Source organism: Lactuca sativa, chromosome 9, assembly GCF_002870075.4.
Source record: "Lactuca sativa cultivar Salinas chromosome 9, Lsat_Salinas_v11, whole genome shotgun sequence".
Classification (NCBI taxonomy): Eukaryota; Viridiplantae; Streptophyta; class Magnoliopsida; order Asterales; family Asteraceae; genus Lactuca; species Lactuca sativa.
In genome coordinates this window covers 168271967-168291096 of record NC_056631.2, presented here as the reverse complement: position 1 = coordinate 168291096, position 19130 = coordinate 168271967, and the positions used below count along the sequence as shown (strand labels likewise).

The window sequence follows — 19130 nt, the reverse complement described above, 5'->3', positions numbered from 1 at the left end:
AATTAAATGAAACCTTAAGGACTATTCGCATGACTTTTTGCTAGAAAGTCCTCAAAGTGCGATATTGTGTAAACCACAGGGACCAATCGTGAAATTTTGTCTAATATTTAAGCGCTGAATCGATAAGATTAAGGGGGTGTTTGTCTTGTCTTTTTTAGATGCAAAAATCCTTTTTGGAAAAGATAAAAGATAAAAGATGTTTGGTAGAAACATGTTAAAAGCTACTTTTGGATTTTAGATAGAAGAAAAACTGACTTTTTGGAAAAGTTTGGAAAACCCGACTTTTTGTAACTTTTCCAAAAAGAACTTTTGCCTCTCAAAAAGACAAGCCAAACACCCCCTAAATTAGTTACAACGGCGTTGAGGAGAGTAACTAATAAAACAAGCTCTAACTGAAGAACTGTTGTAAATTGAGCTAAACCTGTGTTTGTTATGTGGTGTGATGTTGTATGTATTGCTAGTGAGTCTTTGACTGTGTGTAGATGTATTGTGTGAATTTATCTATGATATGTGTGTTCTCTCAACATTGTACTATATTGACTCACGTAGCTTATGCTAGCACTTGTTCTTTGCTTGTTGGCTTTCCTTGTGTGTTGGAACAGGTAGCTTGACATGATGCGTTGGTGAGGATGGGAGCTTTTGGGTAGTCTTAGTTAGTATCTTTAGTTATGATACCACTAGGTGTAAGACCCGTGTATTACACGGGTTTATAAAAAAGAAAAGTTTAATATAAAATTATAAGTATTATATATTCTTTAAAGTAATAGTTTTAAATAAATATAAAGGATATAATAAATAAAGTAAGTAATTTAATATATAATGTAGAAGATTTGAAAGGTTGTAGAGCATTTATTATGAAATTTAATAGAATAATCTACCTTACATGTGGATTTTGAATTTAAGAAAATAAAAAATACAAGAAAATAACAAGTGGAAAAAAATTAATACAAAAACTATTAAAAAATGACATGTGTCAAATTCAATATAAACATGACATTTGGCAAAATTGATTTTCATTTATTAAGATAGATTTGGACATGTTGAGTTTCATCATTATGTTTTTGTGAACTTTAAATTTTGATGGGTTTGTTTTTACATGAAAATAACTTTGATGATATTTTTGAAATAAACCTAATAAGTCTTCTGCAATGTATTCTGATAAATAAATGTTTTTAAAAATAAAAAAATTGGGTGAAAAATCACGATGTTACACTTCAGCGTCATTTGCTCCCCCTGAGAAGGAAGCCTTTCTTTTTCTTTGATTGAGCTACTCATCATCAAACTCAATGTCGATGTGAGTTCCTTGACGGATCTCCCCCTCATAATATGTATCATAGTAAATAACACTTTGAGGAACAACAATTTATGCCATAATATCCAAATCAAGAAACCTTTTATACACATCAGTCTCAAACTTATTATCAGCGTCTGGAATAGGTTGGTTATCATTCATTTCTTTAGGTTGAAAGACAACCATTTTTTCTTGATTTTCTTCCCTTCTTGATTCAGACTGATCAGGTAGGAACAACATTGTAGTTGTCATTACCAGTTCTTGATTATTCTCCCTCTTTTTGCATCATCGGTTTGGGGAGGAGAGTCATGAGGTGGAAAGGGGGTGTGAGGAGGAGGATTTGTTGGTGGTTGGGGATGTGGATTATTCCCATATAGTGGTAGTGGTGGTGGAGGTGGCTAATAATTTCTAGATGATGATGGGGTGGATTATTTTTGGGTGGTGGTGGAGATTGTTGATCATCACCTGGAGAGCGAGGAGGAGTGTCTTCAATCATCACAACATCATCATCAACCAAAGCCATTATGTGTTTGATGTCATCCATACCACTCTCTACTTTGGTTAGTCTTTCTCCAAGAGACTGAGTCATCTGAACCAATAGGGAGAGTTAGGAGACAAATGTTTAAAGTTGGAACTAGACTCCCCCTGAAAGGTAGTGGTAGACTTTATAGGAATTAGCATTGGAGGTACAATTCGAGCTTGAGGAGAAGGAGATCTTGGTCCTGGAGATTTCATATCATGAATCAGTGGATCAATAGTCTCCATATGAGGTGGGGATGATTCGTGCTATGTTGTATCTTCCACGGAACGAGTTGTAGATGAAGTAGAGGTCAAAGAAAAGCAAATGTGTTGGTTCAATATTGGGGGAGAGTTAGTCATTCCCTGATTAGAATCTTCTCCTATATCAGCGTCATATTCATTTGCTTCATCATCAATGTCTTCTTCATCATCTTCAATATTGCCCTTGTCATCCTCTTCTTCAAAGTCATAGGTTTCAACCATTGGATTAGGTGTCTATGACAATAATTAAATTGGTATATACTTGAATCCTATGTGTATGTTAAAGCTAGTGGGAGTATAGTAACTTTCCTAGTATTGTATGTTGATGGCATACTCCTTATGGGAAATGAAATTTCAACATTACAAGAAGTGAAATCTTGTCATGGGAAGTGCTTCGTCATGAAGGATCTAGGGGAAGGAGACTATATTCTTAGGATAAGAATTCTTAGAGATGGAAGGAAAAGACTTATTGGTCTTAGTCATATTACATACTTGGACAAGGTACTAAAACGTTTTAGTATGGAAAATTCCAAGAAAGAGGAATTGCCTATTCAGTGTATTGCCAAGTTGAGTAACACTCAAAGCCCTAGTACAGATGAAGAGATAGCTCACATGATTTGAGTCCCATAGGCTTTGGCTATAGGTTCGATCATGATGATATGACATGTAATTGCCCTGATGTGTATTATGCTTTGATCATGGTTAATAAATTTTCAGGAAATCCTGGCAGAGCTTATTGGACTGCAGTAAATATCATTCTTAAGTACTATCAAAGGACAAAGGAAATGTTTCTAGTCCTTGGTAGAAGTGATACATTGAGAGTGATTGGATATATTGACGTTAACTTCTCGACAGATCGAGACAAGTTATGTTCTCAGTCAGGCTGGGTGTTTTTTTAAACAATGGAGCGGTTACTTGAAATAGTTCCAAACAAGGAATGGTGGATGATTCTACTTGTGAACTAGTATACATCGCAGTGAGTGGAGCATAAAAGAAAGCGGCTTGATTGAAGAACTTTATCGGCGATCTCAGGGTAGTCACTATCATTCAATAGCCATTGGAACTTTTATGTGATAATAAAGGTGAGGGTTCTTTAACCAAAGAACCCAAGGATCCTGGTAGATCCAAACATGTCGACATAAAGTATCATTACATCAAACATAGGGTTGAAGAAGGGCATCTCCTGGCGAAGAAAGTATCCTTAGAAGATAATCATGTAGATCCTTTCACAAAGGCTGTATGTAGGGTTAAGCATAACCAACATTCTAGGAGCATAGGGTTGAGAGATGATATTAGTTTTAGTAGTTAGTTGATAGTTTGAAACTCGTGACAAAATAAATGTAATTGATTTTAGTGATTAAATAATAGATATTATTTATGAGTATGGTTACTACATTTTTCAATTGTTTATTCTTTTGTTTCTCTTTACATATTTTACTTCCTAAATAATTTGATTATTCGAAACTCCATAGTCACTCATACTTTTGAAAGTAATTAGTAAATCAAGACTGTCACGAACTGAATTGTAGATTGTCTACAGGAGTTAGACATTGCAAGAAGATTGCTACAATGTTTATGAGTACTTAGAAAATGAGATTTTGAGTATTGGATGAACCCACGCTCAGAGAATTACTTCATGGATTATATCATGAGTAGTTCTGATATATCTTTTATTCTTAAAATGAACATATATGAGTTGTAATTTACAAGTCGGTTATGCATTGGTGTAACGTAAATGCATCAATAACATGATGTTATAAAATGTAGCATCATGCATAGTTCGGTGAGTAAAATATACAAGCATACAAGTCGAATTTTATTCGTTCCTTTTGCCCTAATGGGAAAATCGAGATCTTTGGTCCCCTCGGTGATTCAATGTTGACATTATAGTGTTGGGCCCGGCCAGGACTAAATTGATGTGTTCAATTAGTAGTCTAATGAGGTCATCACAAAAATCATGAAATCCAAAAACAAATTTTTGGACAAGAGATTGATTGTAATCCATGTCTCATGTCTATATGATATCTTGAAGAATGGAGGAATATTTGATCACTTATCTTAAGGCTGATGTCTGATCAGATCAGAGTTTGGCAGTTGCATTGGAAAGCACATTTTGTTGTTTAATTTAGAAGTTATACTTGCAATTATAGTTATTGACTTATCCAAGTGGGAGACTGCTAGATTTGGTGTCTAAGCCAATAACTAAATTGGTATATACTTGAACTAAAATCAAAGACCTTTTGGGTTTCCCTCAAAACTAGTAATTGACTAGAATGACTTTTGGAGAAAGATGTTGGTTTATTGGTTTATTATATAATTAATAAATAGCAATCAATAATTTATTAATATATTATGATATTAATATATTAATTAGAAATAGTATTATTTAATTAATAATTAATCAGAAATTAATTAGAATTAATTTTGGGATTAATTAGGTTAATTAAAAGTGCAAGATCCTAAGCTATAATTGCTCAATAGTTGAAAAAGAAGGTATTCCAAAACCTTCTTATACCTTGGACGCTTTTAGGAGGCATATTTAGGGTTTATGGAATATTCCTTATGCACAATTAGGGAGTTGGATAATTACCAAATTTGAAATATTAATATTATATTCAAATTAGGGTTTCCAAGGCTCCTTGTCCTTTGGTTCCATATTTCTGACCACCACACATACCAAAGGAATAGCTGAAAATCGCATCCCCTCTCATCTTTTCTCAAGTATTCTAATTGCTAGGGTTTGGGTACAAACCATTAGAGGCATTAGATTTCTGGTGCTTGCTTTCTAAGAGCTTTTTGAAGAACGATTTGGTTGATTATTTGCAATAATAATCAAAAGGTATGTAAACCATAATCCTTTGTAACTTTCGATTATAGTAGGGTTCCCTCAGGGGTCTTGATGTTCATAGATTGTTGTTATCAATAGAGAAAACTTAGATCCAAATAAGTAGTATGTGAACTTAAGGGTTAAGTTTTTTCTACCACATGTTTTAATTATAGCCTATAAAACCCATCATCATTAACACAAGGATTTACAACCAAATTTTCCATGCTCTGGGTAAGATTCATATCCCCATCATTGGGACCGACATTGATGATCTTTTATGAGAGAACTAGAAAGGGTATGCAGTCTTCATGATTGACATTATAACCTTCTCCAGTACGAGCAAGAATTAGTGTAAGACAACGAGGATATGGAACTAGGTTGGATTCTTGTTCCTAGTGATGCATCCTACCAACTGATCGAACAAGAGTTGAGAAAAATCCAGTGCAGGTCATGGCATACAAAATTTGTTGCTCAAATAAGTTTAACTAGTCTAAGCTTCATGTCTTATGTCAAAATGTAACACACTGTTTTGAATCGTATCCTAATTTGAGGCTATGACTCGAAGATCAGTTATCATAAGGCTATGGGCCTTAAGGAAAGAAAGATTTAGACCCCTTGGATGTGGATAATATATATTAGGTGATCTGAGAGGTTGGTTTGTGTTTTAGAGCCTAAGGGTATAACTGTAAAGTGACAGTTTAGGGCTTTTATAAATTTTGGATTTAATCTCGGGAAGTCTTAAGGCAAAGGAAAATGGATAGAATTGTAGAGCTTCTCATTACCTTTATGTGGATATAAAGAACATCGAAATCGGATTTAGAATGAAGAAGTTATGCCCTTCGGAATATTGGTGGTTTTGGTCCCTAGCCGAGTACGTTGGGCGTACTCTATAAGTACCTTGAGCGTACTTGCTCGACCTCTACGAGTTTCCATAGTTGACGAGCGAGCGGTGTATGCTACGGAGGTGATACGAGGATGTTTACTCGAGATCTTCGGCATTGAGTTTCTGATAGATCTGGTCCCGATAGCGATGGGGGACGTGTGTGTCATAGTGGCCATGGATTGGCTGAGCCGATTTGGGGCTGTTATAGACTTCGAGCGTTAGTTGGTGACGATACGAGACCCTAGTGGGGGAGTACTTTCGGTGTACGGTGAGGGTACTCGTTCTGGGTCAGCATTTTGTTCGGCTACCAGAGCGAGACAGAGTTTGCAGCAGGGCTGCAGCGGGTTTGTAGCCTATGTGATGGACACACGAGGGGCCGCGAAGGGGCCAAGTTCGGTGGATGACGTTCCAATAGTGCGTGAGTTCCTGGATGTTTTTCCCAAGGAGTTGCCAGGTGTGCCTCCCGAGAGGCGGGTAAAATTCCGCATTGATTTGGTTCCGGGGGCAGCGCCTTATCGCCTTGCGCCGCCAGAGATGTAGGAGTTATCCTCGCAGCTTCAGGAGCTGCTAGGGAAGGGGTTTATTCGACCGAGTAGCTCGCCATGGGGAGCGCCGATCCTTTTTGTCAAGAAAAAGGATGGTTCACACCGGATGTGTATTGATCACCGGGAGTTGAACAAGTTGACGGTCAAGAACCATTATCCATTACCGAGGATCGACGATTTGTTCGATCAGTTGCAGGGAGCGTCTTGGTTTTCCAAGATTGATCTGAGGTCTGGATATCACCATATGAGAGTGCGTGATGAGGATATCCAGAAGACAGCGTTCAGGACTCGTTATGGGCATTACGAGTTCATGGTGATGCCTTTCGGGCTCACCAATGCACCAGCAGCGTTCATGGATCTCATGAATAGGGTGTGTAGACCGATGCTAGATCGTTCGGTTATCGTGTTCATTGACGATATATTGGTGTATTCGAGATATAGAGAGCAGCACGAGGAGCATCTGAGAGAGATTCTCGGAGTATTGAGGACGGAGATGCTTTATTCCAAACTCTCCAAGTGCGAGTTCTAGTTACGGGAGGTCCAGTTCTTGGGGCATCTCGTCAACCAGGATGAGATTTTGGTCGATCCGGCCAAGATTGAGGCGGTTATGAGTTGGGAGGTGCCGAGATCTCCCACCGAGATCAGGAGTTTTCTGGGGTTGGCCGGCTACTATCGGAGATTTATCAGAGACTTCTCCAAGATCGTCGTGCCTCTCACCAGGTTGACCCGAAAGGGTGTTGCTTTTTCATGGGGTCCGGAGCAGCAGACCTTCTTTGAGACACTTCACCAGAAGTTATGCGAAGAACCTGTGTTAGCCCTCCCGGAAGGGATGGAGGATTTTGTGGTGTACTGTGACGCATCGATATCAGGGTTGGGTGCGGTGCTTATGAAGAGGGGGCATGTGATAGAGTATGCATCGAGGCAGCTGAAGCCTCATGAGACGAGGTATCCCACCCACGATCTGGAGTAGGGGGCAGTGGTGTTTGCCCTCAAGATATGGCGTCATTATTTGTATGGGGTTTGGTGTATCATATACACGGACCACAAGAGCCTGAAGTATTTGATGGATCAACTCAATCTGAATATGCGTCAGAGGAGATGGTTGGACGTGGTAAAGGATTACGATTGTGAGATCATGTACCACCCGGGCAAAGCTAATGTCGTAGCTGATGCGCTGAGCCGAAGGGCGGAGAGTGCCCTGATTCGAGGCACTTGTATGAGATTGACAATGATGACTCCGGTGTTGGACACCATTCGGGAGGCCCAGGCTGAGGCCGTGAGACTGGAGAACCGCAAGAGGGAGCGGGTGATTGGACAGGTACCTGGGTTTGTTACCGATAGTCGAGGGCTGATGACCTTTCAAGGTCGGATTTGGGTATTGTATACAGACGGGGCACGTGCCATTTTGATGGAGGAGGCGCATAGATCGAGATTCTCGATCCATCCCGGGGCCACAAAGATGTATTTGGACCTGAAGAAAGATTATTGGTGGCCCTGTATGAAGAGGGATGTCGCGTGGTTTATTGAGAGGTGCTTGACCTGTCACAAGGTTAAGGCCGAGCACCAGCGTCCGCATGGCAAGTTGCAGCCGCTTGAGGTTCCCCAGTAGAAGTGGGAACAGATTTCCATGGACTTCATCACCAAATTGCCAAGGACCGCGAGGGGTGTTGATGTAATTTGGGTTATCGTCGACCGGCTGATGAAGAGCGCACATTTTCTTGCTATCAGTGAGAGCTCTTCTGCCGAGAGGTTGGCAGAATTCTATGTGAGGGAGGTGGTATCGCGTCATGAGGTAACGATCTCGATTGTGTCAGATCGGGATGTATGTTTCACTTCCAGGTTCTGGAAGAAGTTCCGTGAGGAGTTGGGTACGAGGTTGCAGTTCAGTACCGCCTACCACCCCCAGTTTGACAGACAGAGTGAGCGGACGATTTAGACGCTCGAGGACATGCTCCGAGCATGTGTGTTGGACTTCGGAGGAAGTTGGGACACGTATCTGCCGTTGGCTGAGTTTTCGTACAACAACAGCCACCATTCTAGTATTGGTATACCTCCTTTCAAGTTGTTGTATGGGAGGAGGTGTCGGACTCCCATTTGCTGGGGAGAGGTAGGGCAGCGTGTGTTGGGTAGTACTAAGATAGTACTTCAGACAGCAGAGTAGATACAACAGATTAGACAGAGGTTACTGACGGCTCAGAGTCCAGAAGAGTTATGCGGATCGGAGACGATCCGAGCTGGAGTTCCAGGTGGGGGACTTCGTACTCCTGAAAGTATCTCCTCGGAAAGGAGTGATCCAATTCAGGAAGAGGGGCAGGTTGGGTCCCCGGTACATCGGTCCATTCAGGGTGACCGCGAGGGTGGGCAAGGTAGCATATCGGTTAGAGCTACCTACGGAGTTGAGCCAGATTCATGATACCTTCCACGTGTCTCAGTTGAGGAAGTGTATAGCCGACAAGTCGGCAGTGGTACCGCTGGAGGATATTCAGGTAGATGAGAGCCTGAATTACGCCGAGAGACCAATCGCGATCCGGCATCGGAAGATCAAGGTTCTGAGAAACAAGGAAGTGCCTCTGGTGCAGGTCCAGTGGCAACATCGGAAAGGGTCCGAGCTGACCTGGGAGTCGGCGTTGGAGATGCAGGAGCAACATCCAGAGTTGTTTGCCGAGTAGGACTTCGAGGGCGAAGTCTGATTCTAGTGGGGGAGAATTGTAACATCCGGATTCTCAGGTATCTCATTTTAGGTATTTATATTGAATATTAGAGAGGGACTCGGCGACTAGGCGCTAAGACTCGCCAAGTGGGATCGCACATGTTCTGGTCTGGTTTAATGAAGGACTCGGCGAGTCCATACGTGGACTCGGCGAGTCCACACTGTTTAATGAAACCCTAATTTCTCGGGTTTAGGACCTATTTAAGGACCCTTATAGCCACCATTTGCGGCTACCAGACCCTTGAGAGAAACCCTAATAGTGCTTGAGCGTTTGTGAGAGAGAAGAAGCCATTATTGGACCTTTGTGGGTTTGTTTTGCAAGAAGAAGTTGATTCCAGCTTAGAGGAGGCCAAGGAGGTTGCTTATTTGTGGATTGAAAGCAAAGGACATCATCCTTGAGGTAGCATATCGATCCTTTTTCTGTTTTGTTAAAGAATCCATGGATCTAGGGTTTTCTATACCCTTTATTGGGTTGATTTGTTGGGAATATGGTCCCTTATCATGTTTAGATATCAGATCTGGATCCATAGTGGTCCAGAGAACTTATTCCATCTTGCTTTATGAGGAGTTATGGAAGAGATGGACTTAGGATGTTGTATTTGGGGCTAAATCATCAAGTAGAGTCATTTGGACGTTGCATGAGTATCAAGTTCGAACCTTTACGTGTTTATTGAGCTTGGGAAGGTCAGATCTATGGATTGGAGGAATAGATATGACCTCAGAAGGTCATTTGAGTGTGAGCATGGAATGAACTCGCCGAGTCCATAAGCAGACTCGACGAGTTGAGTCGAGTCGGGGTTGACTCGCGATTCGTGACAGGTGTAACTCGTCGAGTGGAAGAAAGACTCAACGAGCCAAGAGAGACTGAAAGGATTTAGAGGACCCACATGGACTCTCCGAGTCACCTTTGTGCACTCGACGAGTCGGGTCAAAGTTGACCGTTGACTTTAGGGTTCTGGTCAAGACTGATTCAGGAGAGTTTAGGGAAGGGTAGAATGGCTTTCTACCCAGTCTATAGAGATGAGATCATGAGAGAGTATTGATCAGGAATGTTATTTGAATAATAGGAGGAGGCTAGGTCGGGACGTTGAGCACAGAGTTTATCCGACTTCATTGAGGTGAGTCTTCTCACTATGTTGTACCTGGAAGGGTACCTATGTGTGACCGAAAGGTCTTGTATGCTATGATGTATGTGCTATATGCGGTTATGTGATATGTATATGCTATGTATGTTATGTATGATAAGGATCGGAAGGTCAAGATGATATTTATGTATGTGCTATGTATGTTACGTATGGTAAGGGCCGGAAGGTCAAGATGATATGGACTGGAAGGTCAAGAGGGTATAGACCGGAAGGTCGATATGGGTAGGACCGGAAGGTCTATCAGGATTTGGGACGGAAGTCCCCTGGGACACATGGATCGGAAGATCCTACAGAGTCATGGCCTGGAAAGGCGTATGTGGGGTATGTGGTATTTTGGGGAACTCACTAAGCATTAATGCTTACAGTTGTTGTGTTATGTGTTTCAGGTACTAGCGAGGATCGCGGGAAGGCACCGACATGATCCGTACACACTTATAGAGTTTTTGTCATTTAGATTCTGGGGACATGTTTTGTTGTGATACAACGATACATTATGTTTTATGATTATCGTGTGAATGAAAGTATGATTTAGAAATGAAAAATTGTTTTGAAAATTCATTACACTCCTCCATCGGTTCTGCCTTATCTTCCCCCATTGAACCGGATCTCAAATTCTTCTGTTTCAATCATTGTTTTGAAAACCGGACCGAACCGGCCGGTTGAACCGGTCGTGGTCCCGGTTTTTTAAGTCTTCAGAACCGCTTGAAAATTAAACCGGCAAAAACCAGCGGTTTAACCTAAAACCGGTCTGAACCGTTCTGATGTAACCGTAAAAAACCAACGGTTCTAAATATATATATATATATATATATATATATATATATATATATATATATATATATATATATATATATATATATATATATATATAATTTGTACTGAGTGAAGATTGAAGGGGACCCACGCTTTTAAAGGAGAAGCCCATTCTTCGTTAGGAGGACTGAATGGACTTCACACGCTTATATAGAACTCTAAAAACTCCCCAACTTCAGTTCGTAGCCTTTTTTTTTTTTTTTACTTTTACTTTTCCATTATTTTTATAACAAACATTTGAAAAATAATCACACCGCATAAATTATTAGAACATAAAACTTAAAATGTGTTGCTTCATTTTAAATCGATATATATATATATATATATATATATATATATATATATATATATATATATATATATATATATATATATATATATATATATATATATATATATATATATATATATATATATATATATATATATCAACAAGTGATCCGGTTCATCCGGTTTTTGGGACCGGTTCAACCAGTCGAACCAATTAAACCATCGACCCAGTACGAAAACCGGTTCCATGTCCGGTCCGGTTTTCAAAACATTGGTTTCAATGTGCCATCCATACCCTTCACCGCCTCTCTCTTCACCCTGCTTCGCACCCCCGGTCACGTTATCTTCCCTCCTACTCCAACGTCTCTACTGACGCTCATCCCCGACACTTAGCCACCGCCTCCATCGAGCCAACTCGGAGACTGCTCCACAGTTATCAACCCCGGCTTCCAGGTATGTTCTCTCTACTCTACTTTATCTCCTCAGCCATGTCTCATCTCTCGCTTCCCATCTGTTTCCGTTCTTTGTAACACTATCTCAGAACCCAGATTCCTTCAAACCATTCTCTTATCAATTCCCCTTTCTCGCTTCCAATAAACCGAAGAGGTAGACGCCTATTACTCATCTTCACACTCACCGCTTCCAACTCCTACACAACACCGACGTCTTCACGCATTCGAGCCCTAGATAGGACCCACGTCTACAATCGGTTCATGTAATGAACTTCAACCCTATTTTCGTTTCTTTCTATGCCATTACCTTCATATTGAGTTTTAATTTCATTTTATTTTTAGAGGATCAGATGAATTTTCCGTCCATCTATTACACAATTGGTTGGCTTTTGTCTATCGCTTTTGACTTCCCATCGATACGCAACCAGCGATTTAGGGATTATTGCTCCAGGTACGTAACTGATTTGAACTATCTCTGCCACGCTCTACATCTCTACCCAGTAAATTTCCAACTCTTCTGACAATTCTGCATTTGCTTACGTAAATAACTTCATTTCGATCCCAAAGATTCGTTCGAATTTTGTAGACAACTGATATGGTTGAGCGATACCGAGAGGACAAAAGGCTACGCCGTTGATTTCTTGTCAGTGTCTCTTCATGCGGTGTCTAGGGATCCTAAGGCATTTACACCTCTAACACAACTGTACTTATATTGTTTTGGCCTGTATTTTATCTCGATGTAAAATGTATTATGTTTAGATTGCACTAAATGACTGAAGTATTCAGTATTTAATTGAAATGCATTGTGTTGTGTTTAAGAGTATTTGGAGATGAAGTTTATCTTTGCTGTTACAACTGTTTTGATATGAATGAAGGTTCTGTGATTCATTGTTATTTTAGATTGATACAGGTGATGAAGATGATGATGAATCAGAAAATCAGATTCAGAATCTAATGAGACGTTTGATGATTATAGGCATAATTTGAAAGGGACCTACATGTAAGATTATGCACATCATGGGGGCCACATTGTCAAATTTTATAATCTTGAAAAAAATTTGATTTTAACAGTTTTGGACCAAACTGCTCCTCCATACTATTTTTATAGTTAAAAAAAAATTGATTTTAACAGTTTTGGACCAAAATACCCCTAGAGACTAGAAAAATAAAAGTAGAGTGCTATATATGGTAATATGGGTATATAGTCAAAACTGTAAATCGCCTCAGCTCTTTTATAGTATCCAAAGTACATTGGTATTTTTTAAAGTTTTTTTCTTATGGATTATAATATTTTCAATCCTAATTCATCCACTTATTATGTTATTTATTTTTATGTTTCATTTTTTTACTTTCATAAAAGTGGAAAGGGGCAAAATGGGAAAGGTAGAACAAGTGGGTGTACGCAAGTGATCACAAGTACACAGCCAGGAATCGAGTCTTATACAAGTCAAAATATTTTGAATTAAAAATTATAGGGGTTGATATCACGTAACAATTGCTAATATGAAATAAGAAATTTGTATTAGCAAATTGAAGAAAACGTCGTACTTATTATAGTAACTAAAAAGTAAATAGAACTGCTCAAAAATTAGGCTAATGGGATATGCTTAGGATCGTGGGTTAACTTCGAGTAGAAAGTTAGTCAACTCAAAAGCTCATTGTGTTTTACTATTATTTTAGCTGATCGACATAACAAAAGACAATTGGATAATTAAATTTATTGTTCTTATATTGATTGTTTCATGAAAGGAACTCTTCATCACATTTGGATTCATATCTGGATCCACCTTTCATGTCTTTAATCAAGGATCCAGATCAAAGACAAAAAGAACAATGGGAAAAAACCGCAAAAGCATAAAACGGGTTTAGATTGGCTAAAATTCTAGGGTTTGGTGATCTTGGTGGGCCCCCACTTTAAAATTATGTGCAAAGGTGTAGCCGTTTCCCTTGGCTAAAATGGGTTGTGAAAATTGTTTGCGAAAAACATGAAACTATAGAACAGATAGGCATATGGATGATTGAGTTAGATGACCACCTTTTGCAATAGTGAACATGGGTCCTTTTTGTTGTTATTATTAGTGATTACAAGTAACACATGGTTGTTTGTAGAATTGTAGGTGATCCTTGGAGGAAGGAGGGACATAGGACGTTTCTACTGGGGTTAAAGAAGCTGATGAAATATTATGATTTGTATGCAAACATTATTCGTGAATATTCAAAGTTTTACTTTCCTATTAAACCTGTTATTTGTGATAAAGATTCAAAATGCTTCCTTTGATTCAAGGGACACATAGTATTATAGATAGACTTACAACAACAACTGGTGTTTTCGTCCCTTTTCACAATTTGGTTTACGGTATGTAGGAAGGGTAAAATGGTAATTTAGCAGAGGCAAATAGTCTAGCCAAATAATGAGAAAAGATGGCATCCGACCCCGCAACGCGGGGTTACTCACCTAGTTATTATTAAAAAAATATATTATTGTTGCTAATTTTGAGTTAATAATCTAACACTAACTTGTTATAAAACATTTTGATTATTTTAAATAAAAGATAACATAAAAACTATTAAAATTACATCTTTTTAATAGCCCCGCTATCAGTATAGGTTGTACATGAAAATAAAAGTGAACTTATTTCTTGATTTATACTTATTTTTAATTATGAATGCGTGGCTAATTAGTTTATATAATATGACATTTTAATAGAATATATCCATAAGTTGCAAGTGAAATTGACATTTCAATGTATTATTAGACTTTAACATTATATTTAAACATTTAATTAACTTTCAAACCTCTTGATGTAGGTTCCATATTTAACATTATAATTAAACTTTCAATATTTTAAATAGTTTTAAATCTATCTTTTCTGAAAAAATTATTATCAGACAAAATTACAAAAATTCTTCCTGTGGTATGCATTTTTTAGGGGTTTAGTCCAAACCTTGACCTTTTTAGATTGATGGTCATTTTGAGCTAGTTTACATGCAATTTTAGTCCTTGTCCAAACTAAAAAAAAACTATAATGATTATTAAATATAAAATCGGTTCCACCTGTCCCTCTCTAATTATTATTAAATATAAAATCGGGTCCACCTCTCTCTCTCTCTCTCTCTCTCTTACACAACTGACATTTTGTTAGGAAATTCTATTCTCATGAAACCATCATCTATTGTAAGGCTTGTACTCTAAGTGAATACTACACTCTATGCTCATTCAAATACATCTCATATGGGCAGATAAGGGTTGGAAACCCTAGAAATTCTAGCTCAAGTTCATTATGGACTAGGACTTTCTTATTGAGCCTAAGGGACCAATAAACCATAAATTCATCAAATCTATAACATTTTGGACCATTTGGGCCTAGAATGATTTATTCTAACCCTAATGAGTCTTATTGGGCCATAACAACTCTAATTAACCTTAATGGACCTTAGAACCCATTCTTTTATACTATTGGGCTGTGAGATACCCTAAATGGGCCGAAAAGTCCTTATTGGGCCTCATAAATTCGAACCAAGGCTAGAAATGGTCCAAGCTAATCTACCTCCCTTGTCTTAAGCCCAAATTTTCGACCCATTACCCATTATCCATTATGCATTTAAACAAAAAAAAAAGAGATAAATGAGGAATTATGTGCATAAGACACCTCATGTTTGCATGGTGGTCTTCCATGCAAACATCACTTCAATCTCTCTCTCCTCCCCTTTAAAATTCGACCACTCTCTCCCTCTCACACAATAATTCATTCCAACTTCATCTTTACACTCCATTTCCTCTCTAATCTTCAAGAGTTTCTTCCATCTTTTACTCCAAAATTTCGTGAGTATGCTAGTATGTTCAAGAGTTCCTCATCAAAGATCCTAACTTGGTAAGTTACTTCATGACTTAGATGTTAAACTTCATCTTTATGCTAAGATCTTTTATCAAACATCATCAATCTCTTGTTCATGCCCCTAGAATCATATCATCTTCGAAGGTCTCCTCAAGAAACAAACTAGGCCGAAAAACAACATCACTTCTTCTCATCTCTTCACCAAAAACCGAACCCAACACCCGAAGGTGAGTTCATACCCCCTTGTTTTCGGTTTTTACTTGTTTTTGGGGGAGAATACAAGTTGATTTGTGTAGATCTATGTGTATATGCATGATTATGTGTGTTTGCTTGAATCATTTGGTGATTATGTGTTGCTTACTTCATAAGTCTAAGAATATGGAGTTTACCACTTGGATCTTCATAAGAACCTTGAGAAAAATATGTGTTATCACATATAATACATGTAAACTTGTAGATTTGGGATTTATACACTTAAAATAACAAAAACGAGTGTTGTGAACAAACATGAATAACTTATACTCAAAAATCAGCTTTTGACAGAAACGTTTTAGGCCAATCTCCAACTGTTTTGACCCCCTTAATGGTAATATTTTTCAAAACTGTTTTACATGCTCAAAGTTCAGGTTTATACCTTTAAAATGACTACTCTCACATTTTCATACGATTTTTCTACAATTTTTGGCGAATTTTACAAAACTGCCTATCATATTTGAAATAATTTCGGACCAACCTGTGAAGGTGAGTAATTTCACACTAGTTTGAGGTGATCAAAAATTATGAGAAAAATTGTGAACAAAGTAGACAAAATTCCCAAATGTCAAGAATTTACATATCCAAATTTTGACTTACGATGAATTTTCTACGGATTTTCTAACAACTAGGTCAGAAAAGCCCAAAACCCGAAAAATGTGTGTTTCCACAAAAATCAAGCCAAAAATGATATTTTTGACGAACATGGGTTTAAAATGTTATTTTTACCACAAACTAGTCATCAACACAATTTTTGAACAAAATGGAGACTAAAGTGTTATTCTTATAAAAATTGGGCCTTAATTGTAAATTTTTGGCTTATTGGGCCAAGAACGTCATTTTTACAAAAAAGTGGACTTTTATGCTATTTTAGTGAATACTCGAACCAAAACCAACGATAAACTAACAAACAGATTAATTTGATCATTTTCTAGGTTATTGGGTCTTAGTGTCCCATTTATATGTTTGATAGGTCCTGTATACTATTTATATGTTTATTGGGTCTCATTGACCCATTAACATGTGCGACGGACCTTGGATACTATTTGTGTGCTATTTGGGCCTGTAAATATCTTACATGTGAAATGGGCCTTAGTTGTCCTTTCATATATATTTCGGGCCCATCTTATATAATCTCGTTCCAATTGGGCCTTAAAATGATTTACATGTTTAGCGATACCTTAGTGGTTCACTTACATGGTTCATTGGGCCTGGAATGAGTTTATACCTTTCTTCGCATAAATTCGATTAAGGATCTAGTGATTTTTTTCGGTTGGCACCTATTAAGTGTACGAGTGTAGCCTGTAGTTATAACCAGAGTCTCTTGGAGGGAGAGCGGGGATTTGTGTATAGATCTATACGGGGTTGACACCCCACACCTGAACTGTTTGCTACAGTTAGACTAACTCAGTCTAGGATGACGAAAACCTTATAATCAAAAATCAAAACCGGCATCCAACAACGCTAAGACAGACGAAATTGTTATTATTTAGTATGGTTATGACGACTTACTTAGAGGAATTAACGTTATGAAGTTTACGGAAGACCATTCTCTTTTCTCTTGGATTACTCGGAAACATTCTTGTACTGGTACTCAACCTCGGGGGTTGGTATGGCAGCTTTCTCTTTTACAGACAACGTCGGGTTGTCTGGGAACATTCTCTTTACATGCTCTTTACATTCTCTCTACATTCTCTTTACCCTTTTAGTCAAATAAACAATAACATACATGCATTAATACAAGATCTGATACAAACACACTAAACAGTTTGCAGAAAATATAAGATTTTCTGGTGGTTTTCAAAGTTATACAAATCATTTTCACAAACATGCTTATGAACTCACCAACATTTTTATGTTGACCGTTTTCAAAATAACTTGTATTCTTAGGAAACTGTTGAAGCAGGATGAACGAAACAAACTAATGGATATTGTGTTATATTTTGTTTCATCATACTCTTATTATTTTGGCATGTAATATTCAAATACAATACTCGATGTAAACAATGAATGTTGTTATATTACATGTGTGATGATGATGATGTTATGTTTCATTTATATTCACTGTAATGATATTTCAAGATGAAGCCACGCACAAGCCCCCGGACGTTTCCGCCGTCTGGTTCGGGGGTGTGACACACACACACGCACACACACACACACACACACACACTCTCTCTCTCTCTCTCTATCTCTCTCTCTCTCTAGATAGTATCCACTGAAGATATCTTATTGGCAACAATCTCGTACCCACCATACAAACACATACCCACCCACCACTATCCGCCACCACCACCATCAATTATTTTATCTCTATCTCTCTCACTCTCCCTCTCCCCCCTCTATCTCTCTTATCCCTCATACACACATCAAAGAAAGTAAAACTCAAGATCGTCTTCATCGGGTGTTGACTGAAGATTTGACGGTGATATAGCGGCAGAAGGAAAAGAGACCGAGTGATAAATCGATCGATCAATACAGAAGGGAAGAAATCATGGGTCAAGGAAAAGGAAGTGGCTGCAAAAATCTGGCAGGGAATTTAGATCTAGATGAAACTTTTTGGTGACGGTGAAGCACACCCCCCCCCCCCCCATTCATCTTCTCTAACCAAACCCCCTGGTTGTAGCCCCAAATAGGTCTAATTTCTTCCAGTTTTTTGTGGTCATGCTCCATTGTATCTATATCCTTGCGTGAATTTGTGGTCTCGCTCATTCTTTCCTTGCTCTGGTGGTGTTGTTTAGCTCTGATGAACTTCTTCTTACCCTCCAAATCCAAAAATCTAGAAATCAAAATCGAGTACTATTCATCGTCTTCTACAACAACGATTACAATGGATTTATATGGTTTCACAACACGAACCCATGGTTTCTCTATTTCAATCGAGTACTATTAATCTACGTTTGATAGATAATAAATAATAAATAATAGATGGATAGATAATAGATAATAGATGATAGATTTTCATCACAAAACTCGAACATAAACACATAATCTAATGTTCAACATGATAATACAACCAACATCAACAATATATATTTAATAATATCTATGAAATACTACAGTGAAAATTATATATATATATATATATACACACACACACACACACAATAGTACAAATATCATATGTGAATATCGTATTATTGTAGATCATTTTTTAATGAATCTCATTTGGTGTAGAAAAATATAATATATGGGATTTCACTCGGTATAATAGAAAAGAAAAAATAACCATAAACTTTGTTTCATTTTATTTTCAAATAATATAAACAAAAATTGTATTATTCCACTAATATAAATTTGTATCTTCCTCTTCCTCATTCAATTTG

At 38.1% G+C, this 19130-nt stretch overlaps 1 long non-coding RNA gene across 4 annotated transcripts; it reads left to right on the top strand.

Annotated features, from left to right (window-relative positions):
• The first annotated feature begins 11545 nt into the window (after positions 1-11545).
• On the top strand, positions 11546-12539 carry LOC111912740 (uncharacterized). 4 transcript variants are annotated; one of them, XR_008226580.1, is made up of 4 exons: positions 11546-11717; positions 11806-11979; positions 12059-12167; positions 12284-12539. It is a non-coding gene; the product is annotated as an uncharacterized LOC111912740 (long non-coding RNA). The 4 variants fall into 4 exon arrangements; XR_008226578.1 differs by having other exon boundaries at positions 11547-11717; positions 12303-12539; XR_008226579.1 differs by having other exon boundaries at positions 12067-12539.
• Positions 12540-19130: the final 6591 nt, after the last annotated feature.